Here is a 22500-nt window from a genome sequence, read left to right on the forward strand (position 1 = left end):
TCATGCGCATATTTAGCAAAGGACCATTCTCTCTAACCATTTTTACCAGTCACTCATCTTTTCAAAAATTCACTGGGAAGTAGGTCTTCCTTCTCTATCCTCACTTTTGTTTCCAAGTGGAACTTAGAAATGTCATTGAGGGTTTGACCGAAGAGGAAGGAGTCTTTGCTCAAACCTTTCAGCATCGTCTATCGAACAACCCTCTTTCGTCACAGCCACTAAACAGAGTAACCCTGCTTGCTCTGCCTTGTAGCACAGTCAGGCCAAGGATTTCTAGAAGTTGTCTATGGTAGCACCGGGCCCGAAATTCCTCCGAAATAGACCAGCTAGTTTATCTTCGTCGACGCCAAGAGTTTCCCTGAAAACGTCATCGCTTTTACGCACCACTAGGTTTCTATATATTACGCACCACTAGGTTTCTATATATATATATATATATATATATATATATATATATATAGCGAGTAACTTCCATTTACCGTTTTCCCGACTGGTAGAGGGCAGTGAGCGCTTCGGCAAGAAATGAAAACAAAATTAGAGGAAGAAGAAAACAATAATATCATGAAAGAAAGAGAAAAGATTGATAAATATGGAGACCTGAGAATTGAGATCGCCAAGATGTGGATGCCACGAGAGCCAAACATAAAGGTTGTCCATGTTGTCATTGGAGCATTGGGTTCAATACCACCCAACCTGAAGAAACATCTAGAAACTTTAGAAATATTCTACAACCTTGGTGTATTGCAAAAATCGGCTTCACATTCATATTGCGTAAAGTACTGGCTGTCTGAGGTCTTTGGTGTGACTTGACAAACAGTACAAACTCCGGTAGACACAATATCTTTAATCTATAACGTCATGATATTGGATGCTATGCAATATTTTCAATAATAATGATAATAAACAACTTTTGGTTTTGATAAAGTTTTGTATGAAGTAATGTTAAGGAATTTCGTAGCATCATCGGTGACGCAGCTGCAAAGAATATGATGATGCGGTTGACCAGAAAATTTTACCCCAACTGTCAAACATAGATGGTAAGTCTTGGCAGTGAAGAATATCAAATGTTCTCAATATATTTTTGAAGTTATTCCAACATCAACGCTATGAAGATTTCTTTTGCATTTGCGATTATATTAAATGACATTGTAGTTCAATAAAGACTTTAAATATCCGCCACGAGTGATTTATAGCTTAATTAATATACTGTAATTAATTCAGGAAGGAGGATTAAAAAGTAAACTGGAAAGAATTATGATTGATTTATGCTCCTTGAAAGGATATATTCTTTGATTACAATATCCAGACATTTCATACATCGCACACCCTAGCGAAACTTTAAAGAAAACCCATGTTCCGGCATTTTCTTTTCTCTCTCTCTCTCTCTCTCTCTCTCCCTCTCCCTCTCCCTCTCTCTCAATAGTCTAAAGTGTAGACAACACTTCCTCTTTTTACTGCTCCGTAACCACAAAGTTTAAGTTCGATTCCGCTATTCAGCCTTTTGGAAAAGTGTCTTTTACTGTACTCTTCGGTTAGCCAATGCCTTATGAATGACATTTCGTAGGCAGAATCTGCGAGAAAGTCCGATGCAAGTGTGTTTGTGTATATAAAAAAACAAAAAAACAAAAACAAGTAGAAAAGAGCTTATGGTATTTAAAACTTCATAGGGCATACACGCGTTTCAGCAAGGTGCCGCAATAATTACGTAAGTAAAGACATCATTCAATCATGCATTTTACCTCGTCAATGTCTCGTCGTCCTTTAAAGTTTTGAATACCCCACCAGTTTTCTGCTTATTAGTTCTTTCGGTTATTTGGCTCGTATTCCGCATTCTAACCTACCCCGAATCTAAGTTCTTTTTTCCGATAAAATAAAACATTAGTAAATAACAATGAAAATGAATTGAAACAAAACAACACAATGCAAAAGTGGAGCAAATACGACACGGAAGGGAAAAGAAATAACGATTGGACGATATACATACACACACACACACACACACACATATATATAAGAGAGAGAGAGAGAGAGAGCGCGTGTGGTTTTCTTATCTATATATTAATATAATAGTCCCTATCTATCTTTTGCGCCACGCTTCAAAATATGGAACACAATTGAACGCTATCCATTTGGAGTACAATATTTATTTCTATTATTAATGATATTCTTATTAACATTCATTATATCATTCTTAAAATTGATAATATATATTTTAAATTGAATATGGCATACATATTCATTTATTAATTCAATCATTTACCGAGTATGTGTGTGTGTGTGTGTGTGCGTGCTTACCAGGAGCGACTCTGTGCACTTAGGCTTGGGCAGGTAATTTAAAACATCATCACCAAATAATTAAAATAAGGTAGTGCAAGTAACCCGTACGTCTCCTTTCCAGCTGTTTCGCATAATAAAAAAAAAAGAAGAAAGATTGAAATTAAAATCGGACTTCTTATTTGCGTTCATTTATATATCTTACGTATACCTTACGTGTCTTTATTCATGTAGGGAACGCCAATGATATTCAGAGAGGTGGAGAGAATGAAAGAGACCAGTGAAGCGTATGTTTTTATACAACCGCTGTTGCCTTCTCCAGACAGCAAACAATAGAGATATAGAATTCTTAATAACAATTTGTAGTTACATTTGTAGCTCTTACCCGCCAATTCGCCTACCTTATCTTTCTCCAAACAAACACAAAAATTAATGATTTACTGGTGCGTTAACCATACTTTGTACCAATGTTGTATTGCGTTATAGAGTATATATATATATTGACTTTAGCTAACACTGTATGTAACGGGCATAAACACATCAATTTATATACATTACCTTTAGTGATGAAAATATACTGCAGACAAGGTGTTGGCTAAAATTACTATAACCTAGAGCAGAGCATAATAAAATGCAGGTATGTACATATGTTTGTTTGCATATGTGTCTATCTGCCAGTATGTACGTTTAAAGTTATTTTGAAGTAGTTTTAAGAACCACAAAAAAAAAAAAGAACATTTATACTCATAGGGAGATATCATGTATTAATCAATGGGAGAGCGAGATTTATTTTAAAATTCGTTTTGATTGGGACTGAGTTTCACGGGAAGGATTATTTTTTTTAACCATTTTCTAAAATATTCGATAAGCTGTCATATTGTGACACACACACACCTATATCTGTTATATAGCTGTAAGGCTTCGTTCTGTTATATATGTATAATTATTTGTCTGTTTTATTTATATAATGTCTTGTTTGTTTCTATCCTTGTATACATTCGCTAGCTTTTTCCCCAGAAGCTTAATGCTCTGGCGCCTCCTTATATCGACTGGTCTCAATGGTAAATGGGGTGAAACCACTATGAAATTTTGGATCACTGACTGACGAAGAAATCAGCTGCGAATATTCCGTGTACCATGTTTTTGCCTAAATTTTCCGTCCGTTAAGTTTTCGTATAGTTTTCCGTTTGCTCTTCTTTCGTCTATTTTTTCTCCTTGTTGTGTTCAACCCTTCACATATATATATTTGTGTGTGTGTGTGTGCGCGCATATACATATAGTCACACATACATCAAAAACGAGAAGGGAAAAACAGGTTATATTCAGGTTGGACCTTACACACACACACACACACACACACACACACACACACACACACACTCTTTATTTGTCGGTTAACGAGGCTACCATTGGCTTCAGGCCGAGAGAAATCTCTCAACAATTATCAAACCTGCCACATAGAACGTTGTTACAGCGTGTGCGCGCATATATATATATATATATATATATATATATATATATATATATATATATATATATATTTATTCATTGCTCGTCCTTATATATATTTTCTTTTTTAGTTTGTCTTCAGCAGCTTTATTTCATTAGCTATGCTTTAGTTTCGTTTTTTCCCCCTATATTTTAATGTTATTTTCGCAAATTTGTTTCTTTTTCTTTCTCGGACGTTGATGTCTGTCATTTTGACAGACATCTTGAATAAAAAAAAACAAAAATCGTCCGAGTTCTTCTCATATTTCATGAAAACAGTTAAAAAACTTACAACACTCACAGCTACCAGATCGACATTCATATTTTCTTTCGTTTACGGTTGTCACTTTTTTTTTGCTTACCATAATATAAACGTTATTTATTTGATGTTTAACTTTGGCAAACGAACGGAACGAGGCATAAAGACCTAAATTTTAGTCCTGCTTTCATTGCTGCTGTTGTCACTTAATTCTTTAGCCATTACACGTTGTTGTTGTTGTTGTCGTTGTTGTTTAGTGCCAATCGAACCTCAAGTAAATTCATATTCCAAGCAGAGGCATCTACGACCATCTATCTTTGTGTTCCTGCATCATGCAATGTGTCGTATTTCAAAACACTGGTGTGTGACTTGAAGGAGATTTGGTTGCTATTTCTAACGGGTTCAGCAGTGAATTAGCAGAATCGGCAGCATGCCAGATGAAATGACTTGCAGCATTTTTTGCGGTGCTTTGTATTGTGAGTTCGAACTCACTTGGGTCAGCTTTACTTTTCATGCTTCCGGGATTAAGATTATATCGGCAATAGGTTTGCACAATCGTTAGAGCGTTGGACTAAGGCTGTTTCTCCTGTCCACAAATGTCCTCTTATCTCCAGACAATAAGGTTCTCATCCTTTTCCTGAATGGTATGTCAACTTTGGGGAATTCTTGAATCTTGAGATTACCTCCCTTTCTCATATGGATCTGGTCTTCATTGTCATTTGGTAATTATAATACATCTTCTTAGAAGCAGAGATCATCTTCATAAACCAAGAATTTATGTTGAATACTATTTCATATAATTGTATTTGTCTGTGTTGTTCAACCGATGCTGGTGTGTTTACGTCCCCGTAACTTAGCGGTTTGGTAAAAAGATGTTTGATAAAATAAGTACTAGACTTACAAAGAATAAGCTCGGTGCTCCAGCATGGCCGCAGTCAAATGACTGAAGCAAGTAAAAAGAGAGTAAATTACTTGGACAATAAATGTATTCTACTTTTTTTTCTGTAAGTCTATGTCTCTTGGCTACTGGAGACAAGGTTGGGCAATTGTTGTGCTGATGAGGCTTAGTGAGGCAGAAACACGTGTTCATGACTGTTCCCTTGCCTCCAGATAGTCAGGCGGTCTTTTTCCTCATTGGCATGACAGCTTTGTAGGTTCTTGATTCTGGAGATTGTCTCCCCTTCTAATACACAGAAGGTTTTAATTGCCATTTGTTAATTACGACAAATCATCGAGAGGCGGAGATAATGTGTAACGGATCAAGAGTATATGTTGTATGGTATTTGATATACCTGTATCTGTCTATGCTATTCAAATACATGCCACTGGCCTCTTTGAATTACTCAGCTCATTTTTGTCTAAAATATTTATAAGTCACGCCGGACAAAGTGTTTAGCAGTATTTCTTCCGGCTCCTTACGTTCTGAGTTCAAATCCTGCCGTGGACAACTTTGTGTTTTATCCTTCTGGGTCGACAAAATAAAATAACAGTCAAGTACTGAGGTCGATGTAATCGACTTTTCCTCCCACCCCCCTCAAAACTGATGGCTTTGGACCCTGCAATGGACCGACGTCCTGTTCAGTGGGGATGCGATGTCGATCACTTACACGCCATGAAGACCGCGTAACCGGAATTTATGGATCCGGGGCTCGAGAAAATTTTTTTTTAATTATAGGTGTATGTATGTGTGTGTGTGCGTGCATGTGTGTATGTGTGTGTTGTGTGTAGAAACAAGTTCCTCGATGCTATGCGAACTCATGACCCTAGAGACACCGGTGCATCTTTAACGTCTACACAATAACAGCTATTTTTATCAATACATATGTTGTTTTGAAATTCTGTGGTCTTAAATAACACATGATATTGTTAAGTAAACCATTTTAGTGGATGTCGTCAAAAGGAGGTTGGGGGGGGGGAGAGATAGAGAGAGAGAAAGAGAGAGAAAGAACCGAGTCCACATCTGAATGGGTAAAGAATAAACGAACGCAAGTTGAAATGCCAAGGTTAAATGTTATTCTGGGATGGTTACAAGAATACAGAGAATCATTTTTGGTTCTTAAGATCGGTTAACATTAAATAAATAAATAAATAAAAATGTTTAACAAAATGGTTTTTGTTTCGCCGAAGTTTACATGCACGCCCTTTTGATTTTTATTTTTATTATTTTTGTGTAATACACCAGATATATATTGTTTTTATTTGTGGAGATAAAAGAGGAAGTTACATACAGAGGGGAAAAGAGAGACGGTGTAGAATAGACAGGTAGGAAAACAGACAAATTTCTAGACAGACAGACAGGAAGGTAATGGATAGACGGACGGACGGGTAAATAGACAGAGCGCGATTGACAGAGAAATATATATATATATATATATATATATATATATATATACAGAGAAAGAGAGAGAGAGAGAGAGAGAGAGAGAGAGAGAGAGACGGTTGAGCAAATATACTGACAATGAAATGAAACCGTAGAACAATTAGCTATAGAGTCACCTATGGATTGACAAAACCTAAAACATGCAAGCAAAACATTGATTAAAATACAAGCAAACACACACATACAAAGCATATCAATATATATATATATATATATATATATATAAATAATCCAGCATGAATGAAGACAAACGCCACGCCAACATATCTCTGGTAATTCCCGACACAGCAGACAGACATCTTAGCTGCAATAAATATAATTTAACACAGCCCAACAATAGACTTCAATAAACTCCTCCTGTATTCCCAAAGGAATCCTGACAGGAACAACCCCCCCCCCCCACACTTCTGGACATTTTCTATTCGTGTCTTTCATTCCAGTTTTGAAGAAAGTCATTTGCTGTAAAGTAACCCCGCACTACCTCGCCTCTCTTATATCATTAAAGTATTTGAAAGGGAATTAAGATAAGGGAATAATTAATTTCCTGGAGAATAACTGTCTTCTAAACCTTAATCAACATAGTTTTCGATGAAGCGGAGACTATTTATCACAAATGATTTGGGAGAGAGAGAGAGAGCTCAAACACATAAACCATACGTCTTGACTACATCAAAACCATCAGATAGAGTTGGCCACACAGCTCTATTGTTAAAACTGTATGAAAGTATGGCACTTAATGATTTCTAAGAAACAAAGCCCAGCATGGCGGGATTAATTCAAATCCAATATGTAGCGATTGATGGAATCCTTTCAAGAACTCCCAAAAGAAACCATACTTATCCCCTGATTTAGATGAAGGACATCACAAATGTATTAAAACAAAAAAAATTACAATTCTAGATGACTCCATGTTTCATTAATAGTTGGAGTCGGTGACCAGGTGAAGAATCAAACTGACCCCTAAGTTACATTTAAATGAGGGAAATGACCCCTGCCTCTGAGGAAAATAATAAAAGAAAAAATAATCAGCATGATGGCCAAGAAAGAAAAACGAATGAGCCTGTCCTGTTTGGAAAAGATGTACCTAAAACAATCATATTTTCTTCCTTCAATGGAACCAAACTTCAGAATAATTGTCAACAATGGCCTCAGCTGGAGCACCTATTTCATAATTCATATAATTTACAATCATTTTTTAAGGTGGGGAATATGCCAGCAACGTTACCCAAATGATTTTAGAATCAAGTTTAAAAATTGCGAAAGGTTACGGACCCTGTATCATAACAGCCCCTACATAAACCGAACTCGCACCGTATGACTAGATTACATTCTGATACAGATGCCCTTACTATTATTCAACATTAGACAGAAGCAAACCTAGGACGAGAACAACAACAATGAAAAGAAAAAGGCATCAGATAGGCGATGCATACCCTGGGCGAAGATTTTCTCCAAGATTATACTGTGGTTTACAATGCGTTGATTACCCAAGCTTTTTAATTGAACTGAATTAAGCTTTGTAAGTGTTTGACTAAAAGAGGATTAGAAGCCTAAATAGATGACAGTTAAAAGTAGATTTGATCGATGTCTAAGCCAAACGTATATGAGTAAGATTTGCATATGACTAAATGATTATTCAAATAATAATCATGATTATAAAAATGAAATACTTATACAAAATATTGCACAGAATTTGAGAAGTGTTTTCAACATCTTTCAGTGATGGCAGGCGAATCAAACGTGCTGAAGTTTTCTGTGTACGTGTGTGTGTGTGTGCATGCGTGCGTGTGAGAGTATACACATGTGCATATATAAACTATATAAACATATACAAATACAGGGTGTTCAAAAAGTCACTCCGCAGTGAATCTTTTTCCTCCTGCGCACGCGCAACTTTGCTATCACTGCATGGGCGGCCGGGTGTCAGTCATTGTGCACCATTTCAGCGTGTCGACATGCTAAGTTGAATGGGTGTTTCGAGCTGGAAACAAATACACAGATGCTGTGAAACAGAAGTTCAGTGAAACTTTTCCAAATACTGTTGTTCCACATCGTGACACTGTGCGGGATTTGATAAGAAAACTTAGAAACACAGGCTCAGTGGAAGACGCAGCAAGAATCGGTAGAACTACTGTTCTTTCAGACGAAACACTCTCCAATATTTCTGATAAACTGTTGGCAAACCCGTCAAAGTTCCAGGAAACGGAAATCAGCCAAGGAAGTGCTCACACGGCAGTAAAAAAGAAAATAAATTTTATGTATTGAAAATGAAGGAGAACATTTTCACCACCTCTTGTTTTAAAGTCTTGTAAAGTCTAATATATTCTTTTGTGGTCTTATACCATCTTATAAATATTTATTTGACTATAAAATACTTATTGCGGAGAGACTTTTTGAACATTCTGTACATTTACAAACTTTACACAAGGGCGAGCTGGCAGAAACGTTAGCACGCCGAGCAAAATGCTTAGCTATGTTTCGCCTGCCGTTACGTTTCCACCGAGGTCGACTTCGCCTTTCATCCTTTCAGGGGTCGATTAATTAAGTACTAGTTACGCACTGGAGATCGATGTAATCGACCAAATTCCTTTGTCTGTCCTTGTTTGTCCTCTCTATGTTTTAGCCCCACCCCCCGCCCGTGGGCAATAAAAAAATCAAGAATTACACACACACACACATACAAATGTATTCACATTGCCAGATAAATAAATGCCTCGGAAAACGGAAATATGTGAATATGTACGGTACGCACGTATATAAAAGTGCTTGATGAAAGTGAAAGTGGGGTGGCAGTTTAAGGGGAGAGGAGAGAGCAGAGGGGAGGAGATATAGTTTAAGGAGGGAAGGGACGAACAGGGAAATGACGGCGAAGAATTGTAGAAGGAGAGCAGGAATGAGGTGGAAAGGAACGATGCCAAGGAAACGGTTTGAGTTCACAGTAGCAGCACATGTTGATTCATTGAAGTGAGCGACCATTCTTTGGCCGAGTATTTATGTCTGGTTCAATAGAATTGTATTGTGGTGGGGGGGGGGCGAAGAAAAGGAGGAGAAAGCGTTATGTAGAAACCCTGTCGATATAAAGAGGGAATGTGTATGGGAGCGGGGGTTATTTCTATGTTGAGAGGAATGTGTTTGGGAGGTGGCGGCGGCGGCGGTGGTAGAGAGGGGCGGCGTTTAGCTGTTGTTCTGAATGTCGACATGCGGTTCCTTATTTTAGTTTCCTGACAGCATTAGTTATTTTATAATAGTCTCTGCTATAATTGGAATCTAAAGATAATGTTATTGGTATGACCCGCACAGACAGATAAGCGGCTCTCTCAGACGAACGCACGTGCGCGCGCGAGCACACACGTAAGCACACACACACACACGAGGACGTATAGTCACACGCCTGAATGTAGAAAGACGTCCAGGCGCACAATCTTACACACACACCCTCCGTCTCTCTCACATACACGCACACAGAAAAATCAACCAAAAGCACACACGCACAAATGTGTATACGTATACTCTCTTTACTCTTTTACTTGTTTCAGTCATTTGACTGCGGCCATGCTGGAGCACTGCCTTTAGTTGAGCAAATCACCCCGGGACTTATTCTTTGGAAGCCTAGTACTTATTCTATCGATCACTTTTGCCGAACCGCTAATGTTACGGGGACGTAAACACACCACCATCGGTTGTCAAGCGATGTTGGGGAGACAAACACAGACACACACACACATATATATACATACATATATACGACGGGCTTCTTTCAGTTTCCGTCTACCAAATCCACTCACAAGGCTTTGGTCGGCCCGAGGCTATAGTAGAGGACACTTGCCCAAGGTGCCACGCAGTGGGAATGAACCCGGAACCATGTGGTTGGTAAGCAAGCTACTTACCACACAGTCACTATCTTATTTGTTACTTGTTTCAGCTATTAGACTGCGGCCATGCTGGGGCATTGCCTTGAACAATTTTAGTGGAATGAATAGACCCCGCAAGCCTGGTACTTACTCTATCGGTCTCTTTTACTGAACCGCTAGTTTACGGGAACGTACGCACACACACATGTGAATGAATACACGTACGCCCACATACGTATAGAGCAAGAGATGCAAAATGAAAGAGAGATGAAGAGGGAGAGAAAGGAGGAGAGAGAGAGAAGAGAAGAAGAAAGAAAAGGAATACAAGATGATGGTTTATCCGTTAATTTGGTGATGGCGTAGCAACTACCAAAAAATTAAGAAATAAAAAAAAATGAGAAAAGAAAGAGATGCCTAAAGTTATCGTGTTTTGTTCATTGGTAATCAATGAAGATAAATCATACAACACATCGATGCAGGTGACACATCGATGCAGGGGACCAGAGAATCACAGTTGCTGCCGCCACCGCGGTTGCATCAAAGGCCTCGAGATGCTTTTCATGAAAGATCAAAGAAATCTGACAGAAATCCCGCAAAGCCAACCGATTGGTGGTTCTGGGAGTGGAGGATGTGTGAAACATTCCAGGGATTCTCTATTTCAGGGGTCTGGAATGAAAATTTACGCACACAATCATATGCCATACACACATATGACATGTGATTGCATTTATGCACGCCTGTTACATAAGTGCAGGTACACACACACACACACACACACACACACACACACACTGATTCTCATATTTACTAATCTCTGGATTTGTGTTGACCTGAAAAACCAAAAATAAAACAACCCCGCATCACTTTGATAAATGACCAAGAATTTTAGTCAAACAAAGCATCTCCAGTGCTTAATTTTCGTTTAAAGCCTGGTGCATATTCTAACGGTCTCTTTTGCCGAACCGCCAATTTAGGGGACGTAAACACACCAACACTGGTAGTTAAGCAGTGCGGAGGGATAAAGACAGACACAAAGACACACATTACGACGGGCTTCTTTCAGTTTCCGTCAACCAAATCCATCCACAAAGCTTTGGTTGGCCCGAGGCTATAGTAGAAGACTCTAGTCCAAGGTGACACGCAACGGGATTGAACCCGGAAGTGTGTGGTTGGGAAGCAAACCTCTTACCACACGGCTACTCCTGCGCATACATAACAAATTAGATAGATAGATAGATAGATAGATAGATGGATGGATAAAGGGATGGCTGGATAGATAGATAGATAGTGGGATGGATAGATATTTGGACGGATAGATAAATCCATGGATAAATAGAGAGAGACATATAAAGAAATCTTAAAATAGGAAGAAAAAAGAAGCTAAGAGATGATAACACGTATTGATAAATAGAAACCCACAGACATAAATGCATCCACACGTAAGCAGACGTACATAGATACGAGCATGCCTACATACGTACATACTTGTGTAGGTAAATACGTACGCGCAAGTACGCACACATATCGGTAAATATATCTTCACATGCACACGTACACCTGTATATATATATATATACACATATATACGCCCATGCCTACATACATTCTTACGTATGACTTTAGTAACGTTCAACACCAGTGTTGTTATCTGAACTACAGCAGTTTGTTTTTGCCTTAGAAACCAAACTGCGTACGTTTTAAGAAGAATTTAAATGATTACAAATACAAACACACCCATACATGAATACACACATACAGAAGACATAGATATACATACTTACATACACAAATGTCACGCGCACACGAATCTCTCTCTCTCTTTCACTCACACACACACACTATATATATATATATATATATATATATATATATATATATATACATACATACACGCACAGATACGCCTAAAACAATCGGTATCAGTGTTGAAGTGTGTGTGTGTGTGTGTGTGTGTGTGTGTGTGTGTGTGTGTGTGTGTGTGTGTGTGTGTGTATATATATATATATATATAGTTGCCTCATGAACAACCGTAAACTCTGCCAAAAAAACAATAACTTTGTTTCAAGCTATGAAATGACGTCTTGCAAACAGACAGCCTAACCATTTCTTTCAAGCCTGAATTTCTTCAAATTGGCACGGCACCTAACACGAGGAAATGTTTAGGTATTTTCTTTGTGGGGGAAACATTCTCATGTCACGTCAGTTCAACTTCTTAATTGACAACTTCCACTTCTCGTCAACCTTTTACTTTTTAGCACCAAAATTCCCCCCTCCACTTATTATTAACTTTCCCCTAATAATCTACTCTGGATTTGGTGAGTGTGTAGATATATAGGAGGGTCGCACGGAGGTTGCGGGAGGCTGGAAAGAAATCTTCGCCAGGACGCTTCGCCAGATTATGGGTTACCATTGGTCGGATTTCGCATCCAACCACTCTTTTCCGTAACTGGGATGCGTCCTGTTACTCGTGATTCTGGATCACCAACGCAGACTGTTTGGCCATGTTGTATGATTTTCCGAGTTAGATAGACCCTGCTTACCATGTTCTCTTCACTGAGGGCCTGGCTGGATTGACGGTTGGTGCTGGTCGACCACATGCCACACAGTCACGATAGATGAGGAGGTATTTCGCGAAGAGGGGGCGGATTGACTGGGATTGCTTGATATACCGACAAATGGTGAATCAACAACGCGCTGTAACGGCGCATGCCTCCCCCAACCGTCTGACCTAGGATTAGTACGGCCTTGTTTCCACCGCTGGTCTGTTGCAGGGTGCCGGGTTCAAGGCCAGTAATTTTAGCGGGAGAGAACGAGCCTATCATTTAACTGATACTTTATTTTAACGATCCAAAATGGATGAAAGAGTAAGTTGACCTCAGAATACAAAGAGCCGGAAAAATGCCACTAAGCGTTTTATCCGACACGATTCTACCACGATTCGCCGCCTTACTCCTGTAAGTAACAAATTAAAAAATATATAAATAAACACAAATAAATAAGGGAAGTAACTTCCCTAAACAAAATCAGCTGAGTTCTGGCTCAAGTTTTTTGTTGTTGTTTAACCGGATCAGCGTTCATCGAACAGACCTATAATCAAAAGTATTCCAGCCGTGACCATCCCATCTGTTATTAATGTATAACGTCTTCAGGTCTAAATTATTTAGTGCTTTCTTTTTCTTTTTAAGATGGTAGAATGATTTGAAAGCGAAGACGCGTGGCTCAGTGGTTAGGGTGATAGACTCACGATCATTAGGTCGTAGTTTCGATTCTCAGAGGGGGAAACGTGTTGTATTCTTCGCAATGTGCTTCCTTTTACGTTGCTCCAGTACACACAGTCAAAAATTAGTACCAGTGGTATTTGGAGGTCAACACTACGACGTGCTAGCATCCCTTTCCTCTGCTTTCAACCTAAACACTTTGCACTAAAGAAAAAATAACAAAACAAAAAATAAAAAACAGGGTGATTTAAAGATTTGGCTGCTATTTCTAACAAGTTGAGTTGCCAAGTAAAAGCCGCCCACGCCTTCTCATAGTTGGTTCGTCTGACTGGGCCAAGAATATTTTGTTGTTTTGGTTAATTAAAGAATTGAAGAAATACAGGAAACATTTCTATGTCTTTCTTGAACTGAAAAAAAACCATGATATAACTGGATGTTGTTGTTGTTGTTTGGTTGAATTGTGTCTGGCAGGGGACACGTGAACCGGAAGGGAAATTAAAGAGCGGGATGTATTTCCGGAGAAGGAGAGAGAGAGCCTGAAAGTATTTTAAGAACGAGAAGAGAGAGAGAGAGAGAGAGAGAGAGAGAGAGAGGTGGACGAGTTGGTCGGGTAAGTATTATGAATCCCAAAGCCATTAACTCAATGGTTTCAGAACATAAACCAGCCATTTATTTGTATATATTTTACAGTTCGACCATACAGAGTTGTTTTTAGCACCAGGCGTCACCGTAGCAGAACTGTGATCAACAGCGTGACCAGACTGTATATTTATTTTCTATTTCAGACTTTGCTATATACAATAGTCCACTGTTACAACTATCGCTTCTCGCGACATTATTAAATGTGTCAATCTTGGCTGTTATTTCTAGCATATCAAATGATCACACAGAGGCGTACTTGAAAGATCTTAATATGTTTTAATTTTCCCGATGTCAAGCAGTGGTAGATACAGTAGTTTATGGCAGACGGCATATCTATTGGGTATATCTAAACACTGGTTGATTGATGGCTGCATAAATAGATAGATACTTAGGTCGACAGATGTGTGCGCGCGCGCGATTATTTTCGTGGTCGGACCGTTGGAGATTAGACTAGCAACACCACTCTGGAATAATGGACGAAAAGAGTAAATAAAAACTGCCTAGTAGGGCGGAAGAACCCACTCCTGTTACTATTAGATTCTGTTACAACATACCCCTGTTTACTAATCCACTAAAACACTGCCCCCTGTTACAATAGAAGTCCACTGTTATTCTGTCACATAAAAAGAAAAGGGTTAATTTTGCAAACTCCTACAAAATTTCTAAAACATATTTATCTTCAAATACATGTTTTCCGTATGTATATAATTACTGGTACTAATCTGAAAAGTCTTATATATACACACATATGCCAGAGTACATTATATGCTTCTTACCACACAGGCGAGGCTCTGTAGTAAGAAGCTTACTTCTCAACCAGATGGCTCCAGGTTCAGTCCCACTGCGTAGCACCTTGGGCAAGTGTCATCTACTATAGTCTTGGGCCAACCAATGCCTTGTGAGTGGATTTGATAAAAGGAAAATGAAAGAATCCTGGCGTATATCATCATCGTTTAACGTCCATTTTCCATGCTGGCATGGGTTGGACGGTTTGACAGGTCTGGCAAGCCAGATGGCTGCACCAGGCTCCAGTCTGATCTGGCTGTGTTTCTGCAGCTGGATGCCCTTCCTAATGCCAACCACTCCAAGAGTGTAGTGGGTGCTTTTTACGTGCCACCAGCACAAGAGCCAGACAGCGGCTACTGGCATCGATCACGGTCGGATAGTGCTTTTTACGTGCCTCCGGCCATAGCTACGATATTTGTTTCACTTAACTCAGCAGGTCTTCTCAAACATATATCACACGACGCATCAGGGGTATTCTTAAACTGGGCCGGACATGCGTGGCTGCAATCTCACTTTAGTTGCCGGGTCTTCTCAATCACAGCATAATCTCCAAAGGTCTCGGTTTCCTATCATTGCCTGAACCTCACAGAGGCAATCACAGGAGACCTTTGAAGATATGTTGTGAGTGAGAAGACTCGGCAACCTAAAGTGAGATCGCAGCCACGCATGTCCGGCCCAGTTTAAGAATACCCCTGATATATGTGTATGCGTGTGTGTGTGTGTGTGTGTCTGTGTCTGTCTGTCTGTCTGTCTGTCTGTCCCCTTCCCACACCGCTTGACAGTCGGGGCTGGCGTGTTTGCGAAAAATATAGATACTGGGGTCGATTCATTCAACTAAAATTCCCTTCGCATGGCCGCAGTCTAATGACAAACTGGGATGTGTTGTTTCGATTATACAGCAACGATATGGGACTCCATACACGTCTGCTGTGTGTGTAACTGTTTGTCAGTGTGTCAGCGTCTCGATAAGATAATGGAAGAGTGTGAAACACATTATCTATGAGATTGTGCGTGTGTATGTCAACGATTTTAAGAATGTGTATTTGAAGGCGAAACAAAGTCTATGTATAAGAAGAGAAAGGGAGAAAGAAAGAGAGAGAGAGAGATGGGGGGGATAGCGGTTTTTATCTGTCAATATTTGCCAGTGTGTTGCGCATGCGTGCTTGTTTAAACGGGCGTCTATCGAGGTGACATAAATTGCCGTCAGAAGCTCTAGGTAAAAAGCAATGGTTTCTGCTGTAGAAGGACATCGTTGACCGAGTGAACTTTAAATTGACCTCTAAACAAACACAAGTAATTGTCGACTAGATATCATCGTGTCAGGGGCAGCTATGTAGAGGTCAGCGCAATTAAAGTGCCTCGGTTATGTTTAGAACACTTTCTTCACTCCAGTTATTTAGAATGAACGAAGGTCTTCTTGTATCAGACGGCTTTGTCACTTATTCGTTCAACAGAAAGCATTGTCTGTTCTCCTTCAATATCTCCGCAGCTATTCATTCACACCAGCAAACACAAAACACATACACACTAATCTCTCTCTCTCTCTCTTTGTATCTCTCGATTTCTTTCTCACACACACACTTCAGATGTCTACATTTATTAAAATTTACTATAGTATAGATGCTCCCGCAACATTAAAACGTGAAAGGCATTCGCTGCAGGATTTTATTTCGGAGAAAGGATCTTTCTCATTTTCGTCACTGTATACAATTCTCTTTAAAAAAACAGTTTTTTAATGTATCATATAGATGTAATTTTTGACGCTGAATCCAAATTTGTTCTTCATTTATTGCAGAAAAATTTTGCAAAAATGTTACAGGTGTTCAAAATTTAATAATTTTCAGCCAAGCAGAAAACAGCGCGTTCGCTGCCTCTTTCTTCATCGAGGGTAGGGGTGGGGGTCATCGGCATGTCAAAACATTGCTACCACTAAGCCACGCGCCTCCTAGGTTTTAGATAGGGTGTTAGGGACAGATGCTTTTAGAAATTATGTAAGGAATATTTACGTGTATAGTATTTGTTCGATCCTGTAGGTGGAGACCATGCTGTGTAACATATCAGACGTATGTATACAAAATATCAGAGGGTGTAAACAACTCAAGTATTATTATTGTTATGATGTTTAGCATATATATATATATATATATATATATATATATACACACACGTGTGAATATACATGCACGCACATATACGCGCACGTGAGATAATGAAGGAAAGTACCACAGTGCTGGTTTCAACAGCAACAAGCATTGAAATGGTGTTGGCTCGATGTTCCTGAACGTATCTCGTCAAGCAGCAAGGAAATACGTTACACAAGAAATAGAACACATGGAATTAATTATTAATCTCTGCAAGTATAAATATATTTCCTGTGACCATGAAGAATGGCAAAGTGAGGCTTGTATTTATAGTCTACCAACTTCGACTCAGTTACCAACCGACAAGAAGCTAAAAGCCGTATGTCTGAAAGAAAACTGGTAAAAATTCATATACGACGACATATTTATTATTAATGCGTTTCGACAGACTTGAATGCGAATCTGCTAATCGCTGGTGTATTTCGCTTACGGAGAACAACAAATGATTTTATGTTCGCAGCATTTGTGGACTTATGCTGTGATGTGTAGTGCAGGTTACTGCTACTCCTCTACTCTATAATAACAAAATATACAAAATGTTGGATTATTTATCCAATGAAAGATTAAAAATAGACCGACAACAGAATAAAGGGCAAAACTACCCTCGACAAAGGTTGAATTCAGAACGTAAAAAGCCGGAAGAAATGCCGCTAAGCGTTTTGTCCGGCTGCTAACGATTTTGCCAGATCGCCATCTTTAAATGATAATAGATTAATGAAACCGATCACTTCATAATCCTGTATTACCGATCTCCTATGTCCCACTCCTACCGCTAAAAATCCTTGATCATATTTCCGGAAAGGTACACGATATAGTCGAGTTAACTATACATTCTGGAAATCATTATAAAATACCCCTTAATTTTTGTGCCGCCATCTATATTTGTTTGGAAATAAAATGAAAATATATGTGACATTTGCTGCCTTTCGTAGGACAAAAAAACAAAACAAACTTAATTCATTAATTAATGAAGACAATAAAACTCCTAAAAGATATATTAAGACCGCTACTAAAAGTACACACAATAAAACATAGGAAAGTTCTACGCAACAGTAAATTCATAGTTTTTTTTGTTTTAATGTCTAATTAAGAATGATTCATAAGAGCTGAAACATTAATCTAGATATCAGCCGAAAGAACTGCAAAGTAGGACACATCTCAGACACGAACGGCTTCAGAAAAGGGTTTATATATAGTTAAAGGTTTTAAAACTTTTAATGAGGTCTCAGAGTTTTGTGTGTTAGTAATTACTTGGGTTGGACAATTGGAATGGTGAACTAGAATAGACGTCTTGCTTTCCTCTCTCTCTCCACCGATGTTCTTTATCTTTCACAGCCATGAAGAGAACTACTCTTCTATTCTTGTACTTGTTTCAGTCATATGACGGCGTCCATGCTGGAGCACCGCCTTGATGGGGGGGGGGGTTTTAGTCGAACAAACCGACCCCAGGTCTTATTTTTCTTTTTAAAAAACCTAGTACTTATTCTATCGGTCTCTTTTGCCGAACCGCTAAGTTACGGGGACATAAACACACCGACACCGGTTGTCAAGTGGTAATGAGGGTGGTGGTGGTGGCAAACACACACACACACATATATAGACAGGCTTCTTTCAATTTCCATCTAACCCGATCCACTCACACGGCTTTAGTCGGCCTGAGGCTATAGAAGACACTTGTCCAAGGTGTGACGTAGTAGGATTGAACCCGGAACCATGTGGCTGACAAGCAAGCTTCTTACCCCACAGCCTACGGTACCGTTGACCGCAGCATGCCAGGGCGCCTGCTGCAGCTGTCAAACAGTGTCAAGTATATTTATTTATTTACTAAATTTTATCTTTTACGTTTTCCTTGTTTCAGTCATTAGACTGTGGCCATGCTGGGGCACCACCTTTGAAGAATCTTTAGTCGAATCAATCGACCCCCAGTACTTATGTCTTTTAAACCTGATATTTATTCTATCGGTCTCTTTTGCCGAAGCGCTAAACTATGGGGGCTTAAAGACACCAACACCGGTTGTCGAGCAATAGTGGGAGGACAAACAGACAGACACAACACACACACACACACACCTCTATATTTATAAACGACGTTCTTCATTCAGGTTCCGTTTAACAAATCCACTCACAAGGCTTTGATCAGCCCGAGGCTGTAGTAAAAGCCATTTGCCCAAGGCGACACGCAATCAGACCGAACCCGAAACCATGTGATTAGGAAGCAAGCTTGTTACCACACAGCCACGCTTGCGCCCATTGTTACTCACAGGCGCAGGCGCGGCCGTGTGGTAAGAAGCTTGCTTCCCAAACACATAGCTCCAGGTTCCGTCCCACTCCGTAGCACCTTGGGCAAGTGTCTTCTACTATAGCCTCGGGCTGACCATTGTCTTGAGTGGATTTGGTAGACGGAAACTGAAAGAAGCCCGTCGTATGTATGTAAGTATGCATCTATGTCTGTGTTGGTCTCCCCACCATCGCTTGACAGCCGATGTTAGTGTTCTACGTCCCCATAACTTAGCGGTTTGGCAAAAGGGGCGATAGAATAAGTACTTGTCTTACAAAGAATAAGTTCTGGAGTCGAATCACTCGACTAAAGGCAGTGCTCCAGCATGGCCGCACTCAAATGATTGAAACAAGTAAAAGAATAAAAGAAAAAGTATTTAATGAACAAATATGAATAAAAAAGATCATGTAAGTATTTCGTAAAAAATTATAAAACAATATTACAAATATACTTTTAAGTTGATATTATGGGCATCTTCAAGGCACTAACTAATGGGCAGGGTGCAGTGGCACAATTTGAATGACTGCAGCCAGTGTGCCAGTGCCTCGCGTAATAGTCACACTCACAAGCCTAGCCCATAAAGAAAGTGGTGACACAGATGAAATAGAGAGGTAATTGAAAATAAACTAGACCAGACACTGATTAAGATAAATGACTTAGAGACTTGGTAGTGGTGGTGGTGGGAGTAACTACTGGTTATGTAATGTAAGAGAGTGAGGGGGAGAGGAAATAGGGAAAAGAAGAAGTATAAGATGCCGCCATAGGATGATGAGGTCATTCATACTAGCTGAAAGGGTAGCTGTGTGTGTGTGTGTGTGTGTGTGTGTGTATGAACAGAAAATGAGACCTGCTTTCGGGTGGAGTTTATTAGAAAGTGGGTGGTTGTGCATAAAGTACAAAAGTTCTCTTGCGACGTAGCAGATTGAGGCAAGCCATAGAGTTAGTTCGTACAAGATTATGGCATCCCAAAGCATCTATTTTGGGGGGAGAACTGAATTCTGGGAAAAGACCAGCGAGAAACCAAAATTAAAGTAAAAAAAAAATGCCTTCAATCTGATCTGGAAACAAAGGCTGATATTCTTATAGAAAGTTGAAAAATAATGGCAAGTCACACACACACACACAGACACAATGCCTCCAAGAATTTTGAATAGAATCGCACTAAACACGTAAAACTGCTGCGATACCCAAGAAAATGAAACCTCATATCTGTAATCCCTTCTTATATTCAACTTAGAATTGAGTTTATATTCCAAAGGTTAAAAAAGTTTACTTGATTTTAGCCATTCAAAGGGTACATTTATCAACCCCCTCCCCACCAAAACAGTAAAACTATCGTCGTCATCTGAGAGAATATATGTCTGCCAACCATGCAATAATTATTGTCTTTCTACTGGGGGTGGGGTCAGGAGAGATACATGTCTGTACAGAATGCTGATTGCCATGATCCTGAAGAGCATTTAACCGAGAAGAGATATTTACGTAATAGTAATGATAATCATCATGAATCTCTGAAATTTGCTATCAAAAACCACGATCATCGACGCCTGTAGGTAGTGTACATGAAGTTATAGGATTTTAACAGGTTCAAACCTTACCCGAATACTGATACTTGATTTCTATAGAAATTAAGGTAGCTGGTCTAGGTTTTACACAGTTTGTACTGCCTCTTTGTGAAGATAGATCGAGTAACCACATAAAGTGACCACAAAAAGTAAGATCGAGTGACCCCTTTGGTTTGTATAACTGAAGACAATATAAAAGGAGATTGTGGTTTCAAATTGTTTCAATAACCGCCTTTTGGTGCACACAACTAGCTATATTCTTTTTTTCTACTCTAGGCACAAGGCCCGAAATTTTTAGGGAGGGGACTAGTCGATTAGGTCGACCCCAGTACGCAACTGGTACTTAATTTATCGACCCCGAAAGGATGAAAGGCAAAGTCGACCTCGGCGGAATTTGAACTCAGAACGTAAAAGACAGAGGAAATACCGCTAAGCGTTTCACCCGGCGTGCTAACCACTCTGCCAGCTCGCCCCCTTCACTGTTATGTATATTAACTCTTCACAGATGTTCGGCTCTAGCGGGGGAGCTTCTACGCCGTCATTTGGCTTACTAGTAATAGCAGCTAACCTCCTTCAAAATCAAATCTAACATTCAGAAAAAAAAAAAAAAAAAAAAGAAATATACACTGGATGACGTACAGCGGCTAAAAAGACTAGATGGTCGCGGTTGGAATATCTTTGATTATAAGTGTGTTCATTTGGAGTTAAGCAACATCATCATTAACAACAGCAAAAAGAAATCAAAAAGATTTCTAATACAGGGATAAATCTAAACGTGTCCCCAGTTGGGTGGGTATATTGGGTACACGGTCTATTATAGTAATCTAATTATTTTCCCCGGGGTTTGTTCTGTCGATTCGAGTATCCCCAAAGACAAACCCATCTCGGTGGAATTTAAACTTGGAATCTAAAGGAAAGTTAATAAATACAACTCAACATTCTGTCTGTCACTCTCCTGATTCTACCCTTATAACTATTTGCTTCTCCCACCCCAGATATTCCTAGTTCAGAGTGGTTTTATACGTAACCGCTTCAAAAAGGAATTACAAACCCTCTGATAATCTTTGCATAGATTCCAACCGTGTCGCGAAAATTCGTCGTGAGAAATTTGGCGACGAGACAATTAGCCACATGGACAATGATAAAGCGAATTTTTTAAAATAAGAAAAAAAAAAAAAAAAGAATGGTAGAAAATTTTATAAAAGCATTAAATAGTTAAGTCTTTATTCAATGTTTACCATTCAAAAACGCGAAGTGATCATTTAAAACGAAATTTCTTACTGCGAATTTTCCTACGGCAAAAATTTCCTATAACCGGTTTCGACATCCTTCGCAAATATAGACCCAGGGAGTTTCTGTATTTCATTATTTGTACCCCGAAACATTAGCTAACAAGCCCAGCAAGAATTCAAAGGTTAAATTTACCCTTGAAATTAATTCCACTCCAATTTCCCAAATAGTTCCACATGGCGAGGTCCTTCATAGTGTAACGGGGCATTGAGTGTATCAAAATGAACTCTTATGCTCCGTGGGAATATTGAACCAGTGCTATTTCAGTAAAGGTAGCCTGCATTCTATGGCCGTATCGGGTGGACTAAAATATGAGATGTCGTGAAGA

General features: G+C 39.2%; 1 protein-coding gene across 4 annotated transcripts in view; it reads right to left on the minus strand.

Annotated features, from left to right (window-relative positions):
• Window positions 1-22500, minus strand: part of LOC106867633 (uncharacterized) — a 274630-nt gene that overhangs the window by 207402 nt on the left and 44728 nt on the right. The window lies entirely within an intron of this gene.

Source organism: Octopus bimaculoides, chromosome 3 (genome assembly GCF_046866305.1).
Source record: "Octopus bimaculoides isolate indiv1 chromosome 3, ASM4686630v1, whole genome shotgun sequence".
In the NCBI taxonomy this organism is placed as follows: Eukaryota; Metazoa; Mollusca; class Cephalopoda; order Octopoda; family Octopodidae; genus Octopus; species Octopus bimaculoides.